This window comes from Coffea eugenioides, chromosome 11 (genome assembly GCF_003713205.1).
Source record: "Coffea eugenioides isolate CCC68of chromosome 11, Ceug_1.0, whole genome shotgun sequence".
NCBI lineage: Eukaryota > Viridiplantae > Streptophyta > Magnoliopsida > Gentianales > Rubiaceae > Coffea > Coffea eugenioides.
Window position 1 is genome coordinate 31,215,537 of NC_040045.1, and position 23,343 is coordinate 31,238,879.

A 23,343-nucleotide genomic window follows, 5' to 3' on the forward strand; every position below is an offset into this window, starting at 1 on the left:
TAGTAGCAATATCCACCTGATAAGCCTCGGTTTGGCATCCTTCTTGGTCATTAGGTACCTCAATGCTGCATGATCAGAAAATACAATTACTTTAGCACCTAACAAATATGACCTGAATTTTTCTAAAGCAAAAATAACTGCAAGAAGCTCCTTCTCAGTGGTGGAGTAATTCAACTGGGCCCCATTCAAAACCCGGGATGCATAATAGATGACATGAGCCACCTTTCCTACTCTTTGCCCCAGTATAGCCCCAACAGCATGATCACTGGCATCGCACATGATCTCAAATGGCAAACTCCAATCGGGGGGCTGGATAATCGGGGGCGAGGTCAGTAGATCTTTCAACTTGTTGAAAGCTTTCTCACATTTGTCATCGAACTCAAAGGTCACATCTTTTTGTAAGAGTTGGAATAACGGGGCCCCAATTTTTGAAAAATTCTTGATGAACCTTCGATAAAACCTGCATGTTCAAGAAAAGAACGCACCTCCCGCACATTCGCGGGACAAGGTAATGCAGATATAATGTCTATTTTAGCCTTGTCAACCTCAATGCCCTTAGACGACACAATATGACCCAGGACTATCCCGTGCTCAACCATAAAATGACATTTTCCAATTAAGCAAGAGATCAGTCTCTATACACCTTATCAAGATCAATTTCAGGTTATCTAGACACGTATCAAAATTATCACCATACACACTGAAATCATCCATAAAAACCTCAATTATTTTCTCAACATACTCAGAAAAGATGCTTACCATACACCTCTGGAATGTTGCAGGTGCATTGCATAACCCAAATGGCATTTGTCTATAGGCAAAGGTCCCGAACGGGCACGTGAAGGTTGTCTTCTCTTAATCCTCTGGTGCAATTGCTATATGAAAATATCCTGAAAATCCATCCAAAAAGCAATAGTAAGCCCTACAAGCTAAACGTTCAACCATTTGGTCAATGAAAGGGAGAGGAAAATGGTCCTTTTTGGTGACGGCGTTCAGCCTACGGTAGTCAATACACTGCCTCCATCCAGTGGATTTCCGCACTGGCACGAGCTCACCCGTTTGGTTGGCCTCTACCGTCACTCCTGCCTTCTTTGGGACAACCTGGACTGGACTCACCCAAGGGCTATCTGATATTGCAAAAATAATTCCCACATCTAGCAATTTCAAAATTTCTTTCTTTACCACTTCCATCATGAGGGGGTTGAGCCTCCTTTGAGCCTGCCGAACAGGTTTAGCATCCTCTTCCAGTCTAATCTGATGCATACAGATGGCCGGGCTGATCCCCTTAATGTCTGCGATTGTCCAACCTATCGCCTCTTTATGCTCTGGAAGGATTCGGATCAGTTTCTCCTCCTGGATTTTTGACAATGCCGATGAGATAATCACTGGGAGTGTCTCATTGTCACCCAGATACGCATACTTCAGGTGCTCTGGTAGGGGCTTTAACTCCAATTCAGGTGCATACACCACAGATGGCAATACCCTCTGGTGAGGTTCGGGAATAAAGATAGGTAGGACTTCATACCTTTTTGTGGTGGTCGGCAATGAGTGTAATGCACCTATTGTGCATTTTAGATCGTCGCTCCATTCCACCTCAGGAGTTGTCCCCAACTCGAGGTGCTTCGTTAAAGTCACCTCCAACTCATCCCTGCCAACAGTTTCGAACACTTCCTGCACCGCAGGGTCAATAGCACTCACAGAGAAAACTGAGCTAAAGTTGGAGTTCGAGGGATATTTCATAGTATCAAAGATATTAAAATGCACAATTTCCCCATCAAATTCCATGGATAAGGTACCCTTATTAACATCAATTTTTGTTTGTGCTGTGCTCATAAAGGGTCTACCCAATAACAAAGGTGAGGGATCGGGGGAGTGATCATCATCCATATCAAGTACATAAAAATCAGCTGGAAACACCAAATCATTAACTTTCACCAACACATCTTCAACCAACCCATCAGGATATGCATTAGTTCGGTCAGCTAATTGAACGATTATTCCAGTTTCTTTTAATGGACCTAATTTCAGAGAAGCATATATAGATTTAGGCATGACATTAATTGATGCTCCCAGATCCAACATGGCCCTTCTAATCACAGTGTTGCCTATCCTACAGGGGATAGTAAACATACCTGGGTCCCCACACTTTGGTGGAAGCTTTTTCTGCAGGACCGCTGACACATTCTCCCCAACAATGACCCTTTCATCTCCCCTCAATCGCCTTCGGTTGACACACAAGTCCCTTAGGAACTTGGCATATTTTGATACTTGTTTGATGGCGTCTAAGAGGGAGATATTTATCTCCACCTTGTGAAACACCTCCAAGATCTCCTTCTCCTTATCCTGTTTCTTCGATTTTTTCAACCTGTTAGGAAAAGGAGGTAGGTTAGTTTTAACTGTAATTACTGGGTCTGGAAGTACCTTTGGATCTGCACCACTGCTGTCCTCCCTCTCAAGCTCATTTTCGATCTTTTCCTCATCCTTATCCTTAGGGATTACAGGTTCAGGCCCCTGAATTTCCTTGCCACTCCTCAAGGTCATGGCGCTCACATTCTTCGGGTTCAACTCAGGCTGAGAGGGCAATTTACCCTGGTTTTGGGACTCCAAACGGTTGATTGATGTGGTCATTTGACTCATCTGAGTCCTTATGTCCTGCATTTCGGAGTCCGTCCTTTGCTGATTTTACGTAATGGTTGCCATCAGCTGTTTCATCATCTCCTCCAAAGATGGACCAGAACTTGGGGGCGGAGGTGGTCGGGGCTGGTATTGCTGCTGGTACCCTGGTTGCTTATTTGGCACGAAATTAGACTGCCTGTTCGGTGCAAAGTTGGGCTGCATATTTCCTCTATAGCTGAAATTCGGGTGGTCCTTCCAGCCGGGAATGTAGGTACTTGAATAGGGGGCATAGGGCCTTCGTGGCGCGGGCGCGTGACCAGCCATGTTCACTTGCTCTGCACTTTCTTCCTGGAGCATTGGGCACATGTCTGTAGGATGACCCATACCCGTGCATACCCCGCACATCTTGGCCTGAGATGCATTTCCTACAGCAAGTTGCCTAACAAAAGAAGTCAATTCAGTCAACTGCTGCTAGATAGAGGATGTCTCTACCTCGTTCACTTTGCGTACCGGGACATCCTCCCTTGTACCAAATTGCAGCGAATTCTCTGCCATCCCCTCTATTAACTCCCTTGCTTCCCGAGGGGTTTTGTTCACCAGTGCCCCTCCGCTTGCAGCATCAATTATACTCATATCTTTGAAAAGGAGCCCCTCATAAAAATACAATATGAGCAACTGCTCACTTATCTGGTGCTGGGGGCACTTGTTGCACAACTTCTTGAACCGCTCCCAGTACTCATAGAGTGACTCCCCTGGGTGCTGCTTGATCCCGCAAATTTCTTTCCTTAGACTTGCAGCCCTGGATGCAGGAAAATATTTTTCTAGAAATTTTTTCTGTAACTGGTCCCACGTGATAATGCTACCTGGTGGCAGGTAGTATAGTCAGTCCTTTGCAGAGTCTTTCAATGAGAAAGGGAATGCCCGTATTTTTATTTGCTCTTCTGTGATTCCCGGGGGTTTCATACTATTGCACACAACATCGAACTCCTACAGATGCTTATACGGCTCCTCACCTGGTAAACCATGGAAAGAAGGTAAAAGATGAATAAGGCCAGATTTTAATTCAAATGGAGTGCTATTATCTAAATTTGGGAAAGTAATGCACAAAGGCTGCTGATTTAAGTTAGGAGCAGCCAACTCCCTTAATGTTCGTGCATTAGCCATGGTGTCTTCCTCCTGGTCAGAGTCACTCGAAGTGTCACCAAACGAGTCTGTTGGTTCAACTTCTGACTCAGATCCCTGAGATACAGCACTGGAGTGCTCCTCTCTGAGATGTCTGGTTTCCTTTCTTGCCCTACGCGCGATTTTCTCTACTTCAGGGTCAAAAACCAAATCACCTGTACGAGAAGACCGAGGCATACACTAGAAAAAAAAATACCAGAAAATTAGAACAAAAAATGAGTTTAAAAAGAAACAAATAATAACGCCAGTCCCCGGCAACGGCGCCAAAAATTGACAGGGTGTCGAAGCCTGTACAATAATAAAATTAAACCTAATTGTCAGTTAAAATGACCAAACCCAATTCCAAGTACTGGAGCAGGGACTCTAGGTGTGCAATGGGTTACTTGATTCACCCTGATCCCGAAGAGTTTGCTTGGTCCGATATGCCCGAATGGAATGGTTATTTCTTTTCACAAATAATTATGAATTCGTAGACAGGGCAAGTACGGTCGTATCCACTGAGACTGGGTATACTTGTTTCTTAAGAAATTCAAAGCAACACAGGGGGTGATTTTGTAGGAATGATAACAATCAAATAAATTCAAATAAGAAAATAAAAATGAAAATAAATAACTGACTAGAAATTAAACAATAATTCACTGAACTCAGAGTAACAATAATTAAAGACCCAAATCAATTAAAACAAGGAAGCACTTAAAAATAAAATAAAGTAGGCAACTAAAAGTCAAATGGCAATTCACCAAAATTAAGGTAATATTAATTAAAAGTCTAGCCAAGAAATGACTTTAGCAATGGTTCACCTAATTGATCATCGAAGCAAAGGCAATCCCAATTGTTTATCAATAAATAGGTTATAACTACCAAACAAGCGATAGCAGTCAACCCCTCCTTACTGTGTCGATGATTAAGGTACGCCCGTTAATCACTGCTCTAATTAAGGAATAATCCTAGGTACGCCCGTAAGATTTAATTCCCCAATTGCCTTACGTATTAGAGGAGTCCTATTCTAACCAAATAACGCACTACCAGGGTTATTTTAGATTAGCCCGTGTATTCCCCTGACAGGAATCTAATCGTGCCAGTTGTCACTATTTCAGGACAATTAAACAATTACGGATTTAATGCTTTAATTGACAGTAGGTTACCAAATCAATTAATTATCCGGATCCAAGACAATCAATTAATTAAATAACCATAAGCATAGCAAACAAGGAATATGAAAGGCGAATGAAAGTTACAGGTAACAATTGAGTCTCTTAATTGTTTCTAGCATCCGTAGAGCAAAGCTACTCAAAAGGTACAAGGAGGAAAAGTCAAGTAGATAGCCTCCAATTCTCCTGACATGCGTGAGAACAAGCAAAAAGGAATTCTAAAGGAAGAAGCTAATGAAATGCTAAGCTAGTCCTCATTGAGTTTGTTTGGATAAGAGTTTATTTGGATGATTTATTTGAGATATTTACTGTAGCACTTTTTGTGATATGATGTATGTGAGATAAAAAGGTGATTAGGATTTGTGAGAATAAATTTTGCAAACCAAATTATCTCTGTCCAAACAAACTCATTGTCTTTCTCCCAGCCGTGGAGAATGCCTACAAAAGGCTCGGAGGAAAAAGTCAAAAAGTGCGGCTCTCCAGCCCCTGCTCTCTTCCTTCTCTTTTTTTTCTCCTAATTCCCCGCGGCACCTCAGCAGAATGAAGCCCTTCCAGCCGTCATTCCCTTGCGGAATTTACCAAAATGGACGTAACATCTTCTTTTCCAAAAATATCCCTGGGTCAATCTCTATCATCGGGACTCTTTTTCTGCCAAATGTGCACCTGTCATCATATTTTCGTTCTACTCCCTGAAATAAGTGTAAATTACGAAAAGTAAGTAGAATCTACTAATTAATCCACATCAGGTCAGGTAATAGGGGAAATTAATAATAAAATAAATAGATAAATTGCAACCTATCACTTGTTCAAATAATTAAATTGCCAGCACAATTTCCAGATTATCCAATAAAGAAAATTCGTCTAGATAATGCTGGTGAATATTCGTCACATGCTTTTGACGATTATTGTATGTCTATTGGAATAACTGTTGAACATCCTGTAACTTATGTTCACACACAAAATGACCTAGCTGAATCATTCATTAAACGGTTACAATTAATCGCTAGACCATTGTTGATGATATCTAAAACTTCCTTCATCTGCTTGGGGACATACTATTTTACATGCAGCAACACTTGTGAGAATTAGGCCAACAAGTTATCATACTTACTCTCCCCTACAATTAACTTTTGGTTATGAACCCAATATTTTTCATTTACGAATATTTGGTTGTGCGGTATATGTTCCAATTGCACCGCCCCAACGTAGTAAATTGGGCCCCCAAAGAAGATTGGAAATATATGTCGGATATGAATCACCTTCAATCATAAAATATATGGAACCATTAACAGGTGATTTATTTATTGCGAGATTTGCAGATTGCCATTTTGATGAATCACATTTTCTGACATTAGGGGGAGATAAAAATCAACCGAAAAAGGAAATCACTTGGAAAATATCATTGAATTTTCTTGATTCTCGTACTAAAGAATGTGAATTAAAAGTTCAAAAGATTATACATTTGTAAAAAAATTACAAATCAATAACCAGATGCATTTAATGACTCCAGAAGAGTTACTAAATCACATATTCTTGCTGAAAATGCTCCGATTAAAATCGATATCCCTGAAGGACAAATTACAAGTGCTAATAAGTCTAAAGCACGCCTGAAGCGTGGGAGACCTCTTGGTTTCAAAGATAAAAATTCTCAAAAAAAAAGAGGAGTAGATGAATCAACAATTAGTGACAAAATTCAACATCCTGAAGAGGTCGCTCCTAAAGAACCAATTCTTGAAGAAAATGAAATTATAGAAAACTCAATAAATTTTGTCACTTTAAGAAAAAGTTGGAATCAAAAAGAAATAATTATTGATAATATTTTTGCATATAACGTAGCACTTGATATTATGGCAGAGGATGAGGATTATGAGCCTAGATCGGTTGATGAATGTCGACGTAGAAATGATTGGCCAAAATAAAAAGATGCGATCCAATCTGAATTGGACTCACTGGCTAAAAGGAAAGTTTTTGGACCTGTATTCCAAACACCTGAAGGTGTAAAGCCAGTATGATATAAATGGATATTTGTGAGAAAAAGAAATGAGAAAAATGAAATTATGAAGTATAAAGCAAGACTTGTAGTCCAAGAATTTTCACAAAGGCTTGGATTTGATTATAATGAAACGTATTCACCTGTAGTGGATGCTATCATATTTAGATATCTTGTGAGTTTTGCAGTACATAAAATATTAGATATGCGTCTAATGGACGTTGTTACTGCATATTTATATGAAAATCTTGAAAATGATATTTATATGAGAATCCCTGAAGGATTCAACATGCCTGAAGCATGCAAATCAACTCCTAAAGATATTTATTCTATTAAATTACAAAGGTCTTTGTATGGGTTCAAACAATCTGGACGTATGTAGTATAACCGCCTCAATGAATGTCTAACTAAAGAAGGTTATACCAATGATCTAATATGTCCATGTATTTTTATCAAGAAAAATGGATCAAATTTTGTGATAATTGCGGTATATGTTGATGATCTAAATTTAATTAGAACTCCTGAAGAGATTCAAAATAGTGTTGAATATTTGATAAAAGAATTTGAGATAAAAAATTTTGGAAAGACAAAATTCTGGCTTGGTTTACAAATTGAGCATTTGAAAGGTGAAATTTTTGTTCACCAAACTGCTTATACCCAAAAGGTATTAAAACGATTTTATATGGATAAAGCACATATATTAAGTACCCCAATGATCGTCAGATCATTAGATCCTAATAAGAATCCTTTTAGACCACGAGAGAAAAATGAAGAGATACTTGGTCCTGAAATACCATATCTCAGTGCAATTGGTGTACTAATGTATCTTGCTAATTGTACAAGACCTGATATATCATTTGCAGTGAATTTATTAGCAAGATTTAGTTCCTCACCCACAAGACGACATTGGAATAGTATTACACATATTTTTCGCTATCTCCAAGGAACAATTGATTTTGGTTTATTTTATTCAAATAAATTCAAACATGAATTGGTTGGTTATACTGATGTTGGGTATTTATCTGACCCGCATAAAGCAAGATCTCAGACTGGTTATTTATTTACATATAGAGGCACAGCCATTTCTTGGCGATCTACAAAGCAATCACTAACCGCCACTTCATCGAATCATGCTGAAATAATAGTAATTCATGAAGTCAGTCGAGAATGTGTTTGGTTAAGATCAATGACCCACTATATTCGAAAGAGTTGTGAGTTATTCTCCGAAAAAGAAAATCCTCCAACTACATTATATGAAGATAATGCAACTTGTATAGCTCAATTGAAAGGAGATAGGACAAAACACATTTCACCAAAATTCTTTTTTACTCATGATTTGTAAAAGAATGGTGAAATTGATGTGCAACAAATCCGATCAGATAATAATTTGGCAGATTTATTTATCAAGACATTACCAACTGCGACATTTGAGAAATTGGTGAAGAGTATTGGAATGCAACAATTAAAAGATCTCAAATGACGTTTGCATCAGGGGGAGAAATTATTACACAAGAATAATGTACTCTTTTTCCTTCACTAGGGTTTTTGGTCCCACTGGGTTTTTTCCTAGTAAAGTTTTAACGAGGCATATTCTTTGTGTAATGGACATCCAAGGGGGAGTGTTATGAAATAACAAAAAAAATATGGATGTCCCTTTGTATTCCCAAGGGGATTAATTCATGATTTTATGGCTACATTATGTATAGAAATTACAATCCATAAATCTATTCATGTAGTGGAAAAACCGTTTCATAAGTTTCTTCATATTATTGTAGTAGTGGGTGTTTAATATGATTTATGTATCTTTGATCTTGTAATACCTATATATAGAGGTACATTGACACCCTTTGGGAGCACTTTTGTATTTTGTTGGAATACAAGAATATCACTCTCCATTTCTCTACTTCTTTCTCCAATATTTCACTTGATATTATAGTAGCTTATTTTATTAGTTTTATAACAAAAAACCCTTTCTTAAATATTTTTTCTTGCGAAGTCAATAAGTATAATATGGCATGGTTTTGATCACTTAGGATTCGTTTGGTTCACGGACCAAATAAAATGGGATGACTCATGCTCGAATTATTAATCCTGAATTGAGTCATTTTCAAATAAATAATATAAGTTATCTAGTGTTTGATTGGTTATAAATTGGACAGGATATGTTGGGAAATAATCTTATCCCGTGTTTGGTTGGAAATTGGATGAGAAAAGATTACCATTTTAATGACCAAAGTACCCCTTAATTTGTAGAATTCTTTTTAATAAAATAATTTAATATTTTAAAAATATTAATAATTTATTATTAAAAAAATAATTTAATAAAAAATTTCATATTTATAACTTTTATTAAAATAGAGTAGTTTGAAACTTTAGAATTATAAAGTAAATCATGCGTTTTAATATATAAAAATTTGCATTCACTCAAACTCAACCCATTCGGGTTCTTAAAAATACATTTTTGACCAAGTTTTTGAATCTAAATTTGAAATTCAATTAAATAATGGGCTGAGCTTTGCTAAGGTAGGGTTAAATCGATTAAAACCTAACCCATTTAAGAGTTTTAAATGAGCGAACTCAATCTAATATAGAAGATTTTTCTTTGGACCGAGTTTGAGTTTATTGAAGTCCTCATTCGCAAAGGCCAATTGATAAGGTTATATATTTATATAGAATTTGGTTTAGAAAATAAGCTTAGTAAGGATAATTTAGTCCAAGGGCAATATAGTCCTTCTATTATGATGTTAGTATGGCAAATTAGTCAAAAAATTTAAATTAATTAATAGGGGTAAATTAGTCAAAATTTTAAAATAATAAATAGGAGCAAATTAGTCAAAAAATTATTCGTGCTCCGAGTCTTGATTATTCCTCAACTAGATAAAAGGATTTAGCCTTGCCGCATAATCACAAAGCAATTGAAGGCTTTCGATGGAATAGAATTTAGTTGATGGAAGAGGAAAAAGCCATGAATCTTTGACTAATGTTACGAAGAAGAAAAGAAAGACAAAAGTTTCCAAGCTAAAAGACCCAGCCCTAGTCTATTCTTGTTTTCTTTTAAAGCTCCGCCGCCGTCCTCTAGCTAGCCGAATTAGAGGTTGTTTCTCAAACGAATTGCTTCCTTATTTCCCTCCTTGAATTGCTGCCAAAAGTCGTCTTTGACTTTGTTTTCTTATTCCCGCAAGTTCAGAATTTGTTCCCAGAGAAAGGCGGTAGTTCCACGGATAGGACCCGTGGTCCGTCTTTTTCACGCAGCTCTGTATTATTTGGCGTGGGCAAGCTATAGAATGTCTAGTCTTCTGAAATTTGCCTCTTCTTGTCACTTTTAACACCACTCGTCTGCCAATAACACAAATACCAAATCTGAGCAGAAATCCAGTGTCTTGCACAATAAATGACCAAAATTAAGATCAAATACCAACGAATAAAACACACAATTATATCACTATCAAAGAGGGAATGGAACACATTGTACTGACAGTAGACATTTTGTGGCAGATATGAAAATCTAGAAACCACTTTCAGCTCAAGAAGGAAAGGAAATGTCCAGGAACAATGGCAAGCAAAGCAGTGCAAGAATGGCAAGAATATAGAGTAGTGCAAAGAGGGGAAGATGGGGAAACATGGAAAGATAAGGAGAATTCTGAGGTTGAGGTCAAGTGGAAACCACCTACAAATGGTTTCATTATGTTAAACATTGATGCAACTTTGGATAAGAAACAAGAGAAGGCTGGTTGGGGAATTGTAACAAGGAATGAACATGGAGAAGCAGTATGCACTTAAGCTGGAAATGAAAGCAAGAACAGTAAGGCTGAGATTGAAGAAGCGTTGCAATCAGAACTGCATTGACGAAGGCCAATTAGGAAGGTTGGAGGAAAGTTATAGTCCAATCAGATTGCAAAAATATGGTGGACAGGATTGCAGAGAGTGGTACACTTGATCTTGTGATAGGAACAATAGTTGAGGACATATTTAGTTTTATACAAAGTTTCAATAAATGACATCTTTCCTTTATCAAGAGGGAAGGTAACTATATTAGTCATCATTTAGCAAAATTTGCCATAAACCTGGTTAAGGAAGTCTGTTAAAGGGATTCTTTCCCTCCCTGGTTAATCAACTTAGCCAGAAATGAAGTAGGAGCAATTGCTCCATCCTTGTAATCCTTTGTGTTTGAAATACAAAGCTATTATTGTTCGGTAAAAAGAAAAACTTAGTTAACTCAATTAATTGAAAATTTTATGTCTATAGTTAACAATAGAACATTTTGAAAGACTACATACAACCTAGATTCTTTGTTGCATTCAGAGAAAGAAAAGGTCCAACCCCCATTAATATACCGTGTGTTTTAGTCATTTTTTATTGAAAAAGAAAAAGAAAAAGAAAGCCATATTGAAGGTGACAGATTGTGATATTACTAGGCTATGGAAGTTGGCATTCAGCAATGTGTTTGCATTAAGAATAGGATAAATTACCTTTTACTTCCGTGGTTTGGTGTTTTATGACATAACTTCCCTATGACTTAAAAATTTATATATAATCTTCTCATGATTTGGGTTAATGTGTCACTATTAGTTTTTTGTCCAAACAAACAGCCAATAATAAAAAACAAATTTAAGCTAATAAAAAGATAAATTTACTCTTTCATTACTTCTTTTTTTCCTCTAAACATAAAAAAGAAGAAATTAAAATAAAAAATAGATAATATGAACTAGAAAATATCATTAAAAATTTGGTTTAAAAACATATAATGATATTTGTGGTACAAAAAGGTTTGATATTTTTTGTTTCTTATTTATTTATTTTATGTTCCTATTCCATCTTTTTGGTTTCTTATTTATTTTTTTATTTCCCTTTCATCACTTTGGTATTTGGAGAAAATTAAGATTTTATAGGTTAAAGTATAGATTTTCAAAATCATCTATTCTCTTCCCAAAAAAAAAAAGAGAGAGAGAGTGAGAGAAAGAAAAGGAAAAAAGGAAAAAAAAAAGTGAAAGGATGAACTGTCAATTTATTAGTTGACTTTGATATTTTATTATTGACCACTAATTTTAACAGAAAAACTAATAGTAACACTTCAACCTAAACTATGACAAAATTATATATAAATTTTTTGACGATAAGGAGGTTGTATGGTAAAATACCATACCACACCACGGGGAAGGGGATAAAAGGTAATTTATCCTTAAAAATATAGTAGTGGTTAAGCATACAGAACAAGGATATGACTCCGCAGCCATATTCATGTAATCTAAATTTTGGCTGGGATATGAGAATTCGCATTCACTTTCACACTTTGTATTTATGGTTACAGGGATACCAGGAAATAGCAGAACAATCTCTGCATTGATTCATTTACTTGGTCTGACATATGCTCTATTTATAGGTTCAAAGAATCTGCATGGAGTTTGGTACTGCTTCAGGGGTCAGAAACATGGATAGACCAATGTTTTTAAACTCGGACCGGTCAGTGAACCGGAGAGGTTGCCGGTTCGCGGTTCGACCGGTCCGACCGGTCCAACCGGCCGGTTCATAGGTTCACTGTTTTTTTTTTTTTTTTTTTTTAGTGTTAAGTACTAAGCAGGTTTCATTCTACACTTGAACTTTACCAACATAACTTAATTTAAGTTATGATAATAATAAATTTCGTAAAAGTTATACATAAAACATGGAATGATAAATATAATTAAAATATCATAATTCACCACAAGTTTTCATAAATTCATTATAAACATAAATAGATACAATCCAAATGTTCACCAATTATCACAAATAAAAACACAAAAAATAAATAAATTAAATATTGAAATTCTTTTACAACCCTTAAAAAAATCCATAAAAGAGTTCAAGTTAAGACAAACCATTTGAATAGCAAACTTTTATGAGTGGCATGATAAGCAACCACACCACCTTCACAATTTAATCAACTTAAGCTGAAAAAGTTAAAATTTTATTATAAAAATATAAATCTAATTGCTCAAACTAAAAAAAAAACTAAAAATTTTTGAAAAACAAATATACAGTTAAACACATAAAAAATTAATTGCTACTAAACATTACTAATTAACATGTTATATTAAATTCAATGATCCTATACCATTAATTATTTTAAATTCAATTATCAATAGCTTCGATTATGTGCCAACTACCATATTTTTTACCAGCCCAATGTTATTATTTGTAATTCCTACCCAATTCCTACATGGATGTGCACTACTTTTGCAAAAATTTCATCCTTAATTAATCAAATAAAAATAAAACAAAAAATGAGGGAAACATATGAAAATTGAGGGGAAAAAGAAGAAAATGCAAAAAAATCAACTAAAGATAGTAATATAGAAAAAAAAAGCCTTGAAAAGAAAAAAAATTAAACTTACCAAGATGTTGGAAAACAAGAAAAGTTGAAATTTTCAACTTGTTTACAATCTGCTAAAGATAATAACCTGATAATAATGGTGAAGACTTGAGAAAATCTTGTTGTGGATATTTGGGTTAAAAATGGTTAAGAAGAAAAAATTGAAAAAAAAAAATAAGAGAAGAACTTGATGTTTTAATATATTTTTTAGTCAAGTAGAATTCTCAACAAACTTAACTACAGTCTAGCGGTAAGATTGTCATATGCAAATTGGGAGACCCAGGTTCGAATCATGGCTACACCATTCTTGGTATTTTGTTGAAAAATTTAAAAAACCGCCGGTTCACGGTTCTTAACGGTTCACACGGTTCGTCCGGGTTTCAACGGTTCTCCATGAACTTCCGGCTTTAGCATTAGACCGGACCGGTGACATGGCCGATTCGCGGTCCAACCGGCCGGTCCGGTCCGGTTCTGAAAACACTGGGATAGACACAATTATGACACAAGATTTGAGTCTGGTTGCCAAAATTTCACAAGAAAAGGTTCATTTGGCATCTGATCTTTTAAAACCAATCCATGAGATTTGCATTATAAACACATAATTCAGTAATCTGTGAGATACTGAGACGGCCTCCGAATAAACCAAAAGCTGTGTCCACAAGATGCTTAATAGAAAAACAAATTGCCAGAACAGGATGGTTTAGTTCCAGGTAGCATTACATAGAAGAGTTTCAAACAGAATTTGATGGACTAATAATGACACAATCTCAGCAGCTTCAGCAACCTGTTAAGAACATTGAACAAACATCATTAGATACGTTGACATGAAAAAGATAAACAAAAAACAGAAGAAAAAAGTCACCACAATAAATAGTAGAACAACGAGAAACTGGTTTTCCACTTCTCAATGCTGCTCTGCACATAGTATCACCACTACTCTACATACAATCTTCTTCCCGTTTTGAATAAAGTAGGGTTCTCAACCATTATCTCCAACATAAATCAGACCAGTAAATCCATTTTCCTTTTCCTGGTCCAAGAACTTCCACAAGAAAAAGACTTCAGACCTCCAAATATGTATTTATATGCTCTATGATGAACAAGTTCCTGCTACATGACAATTAAAGACGAAATTTGCCATCCTAAACGCAGCAATTGTTTAACACTAAAACACATGCAATTTGCTGTAACAGAGTGGAAAACTATGTTACTCGGGCTCGGGTATGAGAGTCAGATATGGGTATGTGTCTAAGTGTCTAGTTCTTTAATCATCTAAAATCAGGATAAAGGGGCACTTCTAAAGAGTCGGATACTGGTACTTAGGTATGATGGACTTTCTAGGAAATATATATACAAATTATGTACATTGATTGTTGTTTACTTATAAACGAACAGGGCCATTTTCCTTGGGAGCTTTTCAGATTTCATTTATACAAGGGAAATTCAGAATTTTAGATAGGTCTTCTTTCTCTCTAACATGAAAGTCCTAAAGTTTTCCACTTCACTTTACTTCTCTCCTCCCCCTTCACCATCAACATCCACTGACAAAAAAGAAAGTACCCAAAAAGTTGTTGAAGTCCAATGCCTGGTCGACCTCTCCTGATGTATCTGTCAGTGAAGGAAGCATCCCATACCAGTACCTGTGCCAAGTTATGTCGACACGGTAGAGCCGGAGTAACATAGGTGGAAAGGTGATTTTCCGGTAGCTAATTTGTCAGTGTCACAAGTTTGACAAGCATGGTGCAGCTTATACCCATTATGGTAACAATGGCTTTCACCCTGACAAAATTATACATAACTCGATGACTATGTCTTGGAAAATATTTTGCATTGCTCGGGCATCCAAGAAAGATAGATAGTGAGAGTGATAGCCAGAAATTTCAATCACTTAATAAAGCTCACTTCTCTCTTCCTTTCTACCTGGCACGTTAGAATCAACATTCCATTCCATGGAACTGGTCATGAAAAAGTAAATGTGTGTTAGGAACCAAATATACCCCTCATCTCAACACACATTATTTATTTCTACAGCCAAGCCCCACAAAACTTTGGTTTCAAGAGGACAGAAAGCAAATTCCTAAGCCCAGATTCCCAGGACTACAGCTTTTTGTTAAATGTGAGTATTATCGTCAGCTAACCTTTCTCTGGAAAAGCTGTTTAATCAGATTCTTTCCTAGCTGGGGATACAATGTACCTCTACATGCCCCTTGGAAGAGAGCTTTTGGCTACAAACCTCAATAGGCCACAATTGTTTTCCAGCTTAGCTCCACTACATGGATAATTTCCTATTTCTTTTTTTTTCAAGTCCTTTTGCCCAGTATCAAGTAAAAAATGAGGCTCATAGAAGAAATGAAAGCTGTAACTGGCCAAATCTTGCCGGTATTGACCAGAACTGACTACTAAAGCACCCCAAATCCCATGGTTTTTTCTTCATGCGAGCAGTTGCACTTATAGATAGCCAGTTTGTCACACATCACATAGTCTACTCACTTAATATAACTAAAAAGCAGTGCTCTTAGTTTTGATTGATGCTTTGACAGAAATTGGTAAACATTCAGGTACAAATGCAATACCCTAGACAGAAACCTCATGTACTGCAGGTGAACTAAGTGGCTAAATGTGAAAATCATTTATTAGATAGTACAAAGGCACTGCATTTGCAATCTTTTCCATTGCAACAGAACGATTAGCTTCAATACTTCTGAGGTACAAAATTATCAAAATTTGTTCAGTTGACAACTAATCAGGCCATTATCGTTAGCACATCTAGAAACAACTTTGGGAGTTAGATGTAATATCAATGAACATTCAAAGGTAGCAAAACGCTAATCACAGATCCACACAAAGCAAAGCAACTAAAAAGTTCTCTCACTGAGTATGTCTGTGCTGCACAGAGCAAATACATCCTAAAACAAGTTCATAAACATTGTCTCCAAAGTGGCACTCTTCTTTGCCTGCCAACTGAAGCAAATCTCCAACCAACAAAAGTAAGGTACAAAAGAAGGATATAAGCTTTATCACAAAGAAGCACATAAATGAGCAATGCAACACTCTTAACAGATACATAAATTCACTAAGAAACTCATAAACTTGAGTTAAACCACATTCGATTGGAGAAAACGTAAATGACCACTTACAAAACTAAAACAAGAAAAATCGTTGATTAATACTCCCTCCGTCCCATTGACACGGTCATATTTTCCTTTTTAGTTCTCCCAAAATATTTATAACTTACATAAATTGGCTAACACATTTGCATTCAATTCCTCCATTTACCGTTCAAACACTCCCTAAAAGTCCAATGCATGTCTTTTCATGAGCCCACAGATTATTACCGACGAAACTAGGACAACTTCTTTTGTAGTACGCGCTAGTTGGCATTAAGAAACTAAAGCCATTAAGTGTTCTGATGCACGCGCTAGTTGGCAATCATATCTGCGATTGGACAAACATCTTGGCTCCACGATTCTTTATGTCTTAACACAACACTTAAAGCTCTTCAATTTTCAAATTCTATCCACTCTTCATAAAAATTACAGTCCCCGAAGTGCGATAAATTTTATGGGACAAAGCGAGTAATTCTCAATAGGAGACCAAAACTGTTCCTAAATCGTAATTTACTGTAATTTACTGTAAAAATTAAATCGTCTATTGTACGAATCATTAGCTCATAATTTGCAAGCACTTCAACCAAAAATTACATTTCTATTCCAAAAACCCCATTCAGAAATAACCTTAAGCTGTCAAAACATAGAGATTATAAATCCTAAAGACTGTCAATTAAAAAAACTAAAGCAAACCCACTTAACAAAACCTATCCAACCGTCACCCAAGAAAAAAAATTTTATTTACCTTCCCTAAGATTAAACCAAATAAAACTTGAAACCCAGAAAAATGTCAAAAAGCCTCCAAAAAATCCCCAGGTAAAATCATCCAAAATAAAACTCAAAGAAAAAACTAAAAAATAATTACCTTTAGATCAAGCATTGGCAGTTTGAGGAATAGGCTGCGCCGCTGGGGAGCCTTGTTTTTGTTGGGCTTCGGCTTCCGGGATCTTCTGCATCCGTTCCATGACAAGCTCGTACTCGCACTTCTTACCTGCTTGATTGATTAACAAATTGATAAGACCGAAACAAGTAATCTATGTGCATATGCCGCTCATATGCTCTGCCTAATCAATTATACATGTAAACAAAATTCACCGCTCGAGATGAAGCAAAAATCAAGATTTGGCCTTGTTTGAATTCCCATTTCTTCCCAAAAAATTTTACACTTTGCGTTAATGCATCTTTCAATCACTTTTTTTTACCTCACGTGTGTCATATACTTACAATATATTTTTTTCACAAAAACTCCAGAAAATAGTATCCAGACGGGTTATTTGAAATTAATGTCTTAGCATCCACAGAATTTTCTCAAGTACCCCACAGCTTTCTCTTCACAGACTCGACCACAATTGCCATGGTCCCCGCAGCTCTCCACTGGACTCTTTTCTCATGGCAGCCGGCTGCCCACCAGGGTGATAGAACTGATAAACCCAAGAATCATTTTCTATTTTGCTAACTTCCAAGAAATAATTTCAAGCAGGAATTTGTCCCTTTCCTTACCTGCCTCCAAAAGAAATTATTCTTTGGAGTATGGGAGGATAGTAGTATAATTTGAATCAGTCTAAAGACTTGACTTTTCCCACTTGGCAAGTCCACGCAGGAGTTTACAGTGTGACAGAGCCATCCTCACTTCATTTTCCAAGGACCAAATAATTCCTCCCGCCTCATCCTGCAAATCCTAACCTTTAAACCTATCATCTCCATCGATGTAGGAGTAATCTTTGTGTTTTGGGGTGCCCTCTTAATTTTGCTCCAATGTTTACTCTTCTTGTATACCTCTCCTTTCTCTTCAATCTCTTGTTCATCATCACTTCCAGCGATACTCCGCCTTACAGCCCCACAGATTACATCCTGATCAACTGCGGATCATCCTCAAACGCAACCTCAGCCGATGGCCGGAACTGGTACGGCGACGCCGGCTCAAAATTCTCCCCTAACGACATGGCGACTATTTCTTCAGCTGTCACAGCCACCGAGCAAGACTCTTCGGTCTCCGGAGTCCCTTTTTTAACTGCCCGTATCATTCGTTCTAATTTCTCCTATACCTTCCCTGTCTCCCCCGGCAAAAAGTTCGTCCGCCTTTACTTCTACCCGGCCTCCTACTCCACCGACTTCAACGCAACTGAATCTTTCTTCGCTGTCATGGCTAATAACTACACTCTTCTGAGCAACTTTAGCGCATTTTTAACAGTTCTTGCCGGGGACTATTCACCTGCCTACGTCGTTAAAGAATTCATCGTTAATGTTCAGTCTATGAATCAATTCCTCAACGTTACCTTTTTGCCCTCTATGCAGTCGTACGCGTTCATTAATGGAATTGAAGTTGTTTCAACCCCGGACGGACTCTACATGGGCAACCATGATATGTCCAGTAATCCCCTCAAAGACGTGAATGATCCCAACATTCAGTTCGAGTTTGATCAGAACGACACTGCCTTCGAAGCTCTTTACAGGCTCAACGTCGGAGGAAATGATGTTTCTGCGTTAGCTGATAGTGGGATGTTCCGAGGGTGGGCTTCCGATGACAACTTCACGTGGGGCGCAGATAAAGGGAACCCATTGAGCAATAATGAAATTGCTGTAAAGTACACTCCGCAAACCCCAAATTACACTGCGCCAGCGATAGTTTATACTACCGCAAGGGCGATGGGCAAGTTTAGCACCCGATTCAACTTGAGCTGGACGTTCTCTGTTGATTCTGGGTTTAATTATCTCCTGAGGTTGCATTTTTGCGAGATTGACCCTGATTTGATTACACAAGAGAACCAACGGGTGTTCAGGATATTCATCAGTAACAAAACAGCTGAGGAAGAGGCTGATATTATAAATTGGACCGGCGGCCCCGGAATCCCGGTTTTCAGAGACTACGTCGTGTTCGTTCCACACCCACCGGATGGTCGCCCGAGCAAGCAACGCTTGTTTCTTGCTCTGCACCCAAATCTCGACGTCAAGCCGAAGTATGCTGATGCAATCTTGAATGGTTTAGAATTGTTCAAACTGAACAACAGCGACGGCAATCTAGCCGGGACCAATCCTGTTCCGGCGGCGGATCCCAATTCCCTGATGCCAAACACCAAGTCACCGAAAAAGGGGAGAGCTGTACTTTTTCCTATCGTGGGAGGGGTGGTCGGAGGGGCTGCCTTGGTTTTGATCATCGGTTTCTTGATTTCCCGGCGGCTAAGGAGACGGGTAAAAGATTTTGACCAGAAAAGTGCTTCAAAGTCATCCGGGGTCCAACTTTCAAACACGTCCAGGTCATCAAAGACAACAAGTGCATCAAGGTCTTCGTCACTGCCGCTAGATCTTTGCCGAAGATTTTCCCTGGAGGAGATCATCTTTGCTACGGCCAACTTCGATGCTAAGTTTGTGATCGGAACCGGAGGATTCGGAAACGTGTACAAAGGGTACATCGACAATAGTCTAATCACAGTTGCTATTAAGCGATTAAATCCTTCGTCAAGTCAAGGGGTCCGCGAATTTCGAACCGAGATCGAGATGCTGTCGAATCTAAGGCATCTTCATCTGGTATCCCTGATAGGTTACTGTGACGAGAAGGGAGAGATGATCTTGGTTTATGATTACATGGCCAATGGCACCCTTCGCGACCACCTCTACAAAACAGATAATCCACCCCTCCCGTGGAAGCAACGGCTTCAGATTTGCATCGGCGCAGCCAGAGGGTTGCATTATCTCCACACCGGTGCCAAGCACAATATCATCCACCGGGACGTCAAGTCAACCAACATATTGCTGGACGAGAAATGGGTGGCTAAGGTTTCGGATTTCGGTCTATCCAAGCTAGGCCCCAGCGGTGGAATCCACAGCCATGTCAGCACGCAGGTGAAGGGGAGTTTCGGCTACGTAGATCCCGAGTATTACAAGAGACAGCAGTTGACGGAGAAGTCGGACGTGTACTCGTTCGGGGTGGTTTTGCTCGAAGTGCTGTGTGGCGGGGAGCCATTATTCCCAACTTGCCCAAGGAGCAGGTGAATTTGGCGGAGTGGGGCAAGAGGTATTACGCAAAAGGGATCATCCACCAAACTGTAGACCCTCACATGAAGGGCGAGATTGCTCCCGAGTGTTTGAGGAGCTTTGCTGAAACGGCGATCAACTGTTTGAAAGATCAGGGGATTGAACGACCCGGAATGAATGATGTAGTTTGGAGCCTCGAATTCGCGTTGCAGCTTCAGGAGGCGGCTGAAAATGAGAGTGGTCGACGTCCATTTGCTTTCCGTATGCATGGGTTGGGAAGAGATGAGCAAGCTACGACTGAGGATGACGAGGATGTGTTCTCAGACTCGGGAGTTGAGAAAGATTCTGCCGCCATGATGAAGAGCCGTAGTATTACGACCGGGACATTCACGGCCAGTAGTGACATGTTAAAGTCTGACAATGTTTTCTCCGAGATCGTGAATCCCACCGGCAGGTGAGGATTTTAATCAACAGATTAAACCTCCAAAAATGTACGTGGGATATTCATGTCTCAGGAGTCTAGTGTGCTATGTCCTTGTGCTATTTTTTGTTTGTTTGTTTGTTTTTTTTTTGTCTGTATTGGGCAACCTATTTGTAATGTCAAGGTAGTATATTTTTGGAAATGTAATATTAATTAAGGAAAGTAAATAAATATTGGGAGTGTTTTTGAAAATGTAAAATCATTTTAAAAAAAGTAAATAAATACGATAGAAGGTTAGTAAGATTAGATGGGAAAAGTATTAAATGCAAGGGAAGGTGATAATTCATGCCTTAGGAGTGTAGACTGTAGAGTGCTAAGTCCTTGTGCTTTTTTTTTTTTTTTTTTTTGTATTGATTTGACACAACCATTAAGATATATTTGTGGTGTTAAAATATATTTTTGAAAATGTAAAATTAATTAAGGAAAGTATATAAATATGAGGGAGTATTTTTGGAGATGTATGATTAATTAGGAAGAGTAAATAAATACAAGAAATGATTGGTAAGATTAGATGAGAAAAGTATTAAATGCAAGGGAAAGTAATAGCTATTAGTATGTGTATATATGATAGGTTAGGTGAATTTTAAATATCTTAATAAAATAAAAGTACCTAATGGATATGGGTATCCATTAAAAAAAACCCTTTCTTAAATATTTTTTCTTGCGAAGTCAATAAGTATAATATGGCGCGGTTTTGATCTCTTAGGATTCGTTTGGTTCACGGACCAAATAAGACGGGATGACTCATGCTCGAATTATTAATCCTGAATTGAGTCATTTTCAGATAAATAATCTAAGTTATCTAGTGTTTGATTGGTTATAAATTGGATAGGATATGTTGGGAAATAATCCTATCCTGTGTTTGATTGGAAATTGGATGAGGTAAGATTACTATTTTAATGACCAAAGCACTCCTTAATTTGTAGAATTCTTTTTAATAAAATAATTTAATATTTTATAAAATATTAATAATTTAATATTAAAAAATAATTTCATAAAAAATTTCATATTTATAACTTTTATTAAAATAGAGTAGTTTGAAACTTTAGAATTATAAGGTAAATCATGGGTTTTAATATATAAAAATTTGCATTCACTCAAACTCAACCCATTCGGGTTCTTAAAAATAGATTTTTGAGCAAGTTTTTGAACATAAATTTGAAATTCAATTAAATAATGGGCTGAGCTTTGCTAAGTTAGGGTTAAATCGATTAAAACCTAACCCATTTAAGAGTTTTAAATGAGTCGAACTCAATCTAATATAGAAGATGTTTCTTTGGACCGAGTTTGAGTTTATTGAAGTCCTTATTCACAAAGGCCAATTGATAAGGTTATATATTTATATAGAATTTGGTTTAGAAAATAAGCTTAGTAAGGATAATTTAGTCCAAGGGCAATATAGTCCTTCTATTATGATATTAGTATGGCAAATTAGTCAAAAAATTTAAATTAATTAATAGGGGTAAATTAGTCAAAATTTTTAAAATAATAAATAGGAGAAATTAGTCAAAAAATTTCAAATAATTGGTAGGGGCTAATTAGTCCATTTATTATCATATTATTATGTGAGAGTATGGTTATATAATAGTTAGTATGAATTTGTATCACTCATAAGGGCAAATTAGTCTAAATATATTATATTGGTAGTAGGAGTAAATTAGTCAAAAACTTTAAAATTAATTAGTCGGGGCAAATTAGTCCATTCATTTTATATTATCATGTGGGAGTAGGGTTATTTAATTATAAGAGTATAACTTTATATTTTTTGTAAGAGTTAATTAATCTAAAATTTGATCATCCTATTTGTTAGTTATCCCAGGATAACTAATATCACCTCCCCCATTTGATTATTTTATCCCATAAATAGGGGATTAGTTCAGTTAAGTAAGATGTGTCATCCTATATATAAAATGTAATCAAATATGAGATAACACATGATAATTAATCCAATTCTGTATCATCCTATGAACCAAACAAGTCCTTAGTACTTTGATAACTTCAAGGACTCTGGTCGAAATTTATATTTGGACACAATTGACCCCATAAAAATAAATCTATACTGGATGCAAATGTGCCCTTAGAATTTGTAAAATTGTGTGACTCTGCCATCATAGGAAAATATTGATAAGATGGGTAACATTGGAACAAATTTTGAGTTCTCAAGGGAAAAAAATAACACTTGAGGTTATTAATGGACATGAAATGATAATTTGGATTGCATTTTTCTGAATTTTTTGTAAAAAAATTATTATAACGATTTGATATATGTGAAGTAAAAAGATAATTGAAAAATGCGTTCAGAAAAACGTAACAATTTTTTTTTCCAAAAATTGCTTTCCAAACAAGACCTAAAGGCATTTATTGAAGGAAAAATTTCACCAACGATTTTGTGTAGCAATTGGATAATTGACATATTTAGAAGAAGCAATCCTAAACAATTATCCATACATACAGTATATATATAAGGAGAGAACAGGGTTGGTGTAAATTTTTTC

General features: G+C 36.9%; 1 protein-coding gene and 1 pseudogene across 1 annotated transcript in view; one reads left to right on the forward strand and one right to left on the reverse strand.

The window, feature by feature from the left end:
- Window positions 1-23,343, reverse strand: part of LOC113753975 (NADH dehydrogenase [ubiquinone] 1 beta subcomplex subunit 7-like) — a 63,848-nt gene that overhangs the window by 31,789 nt on the left and 8,716 nt on the right. The gene's annotated exons all lie outside the window — the stretch shown is intronic.
- On the forward strand, window positions 17,971-21,045 carry LOC113753972 (annotated as a pseudogene).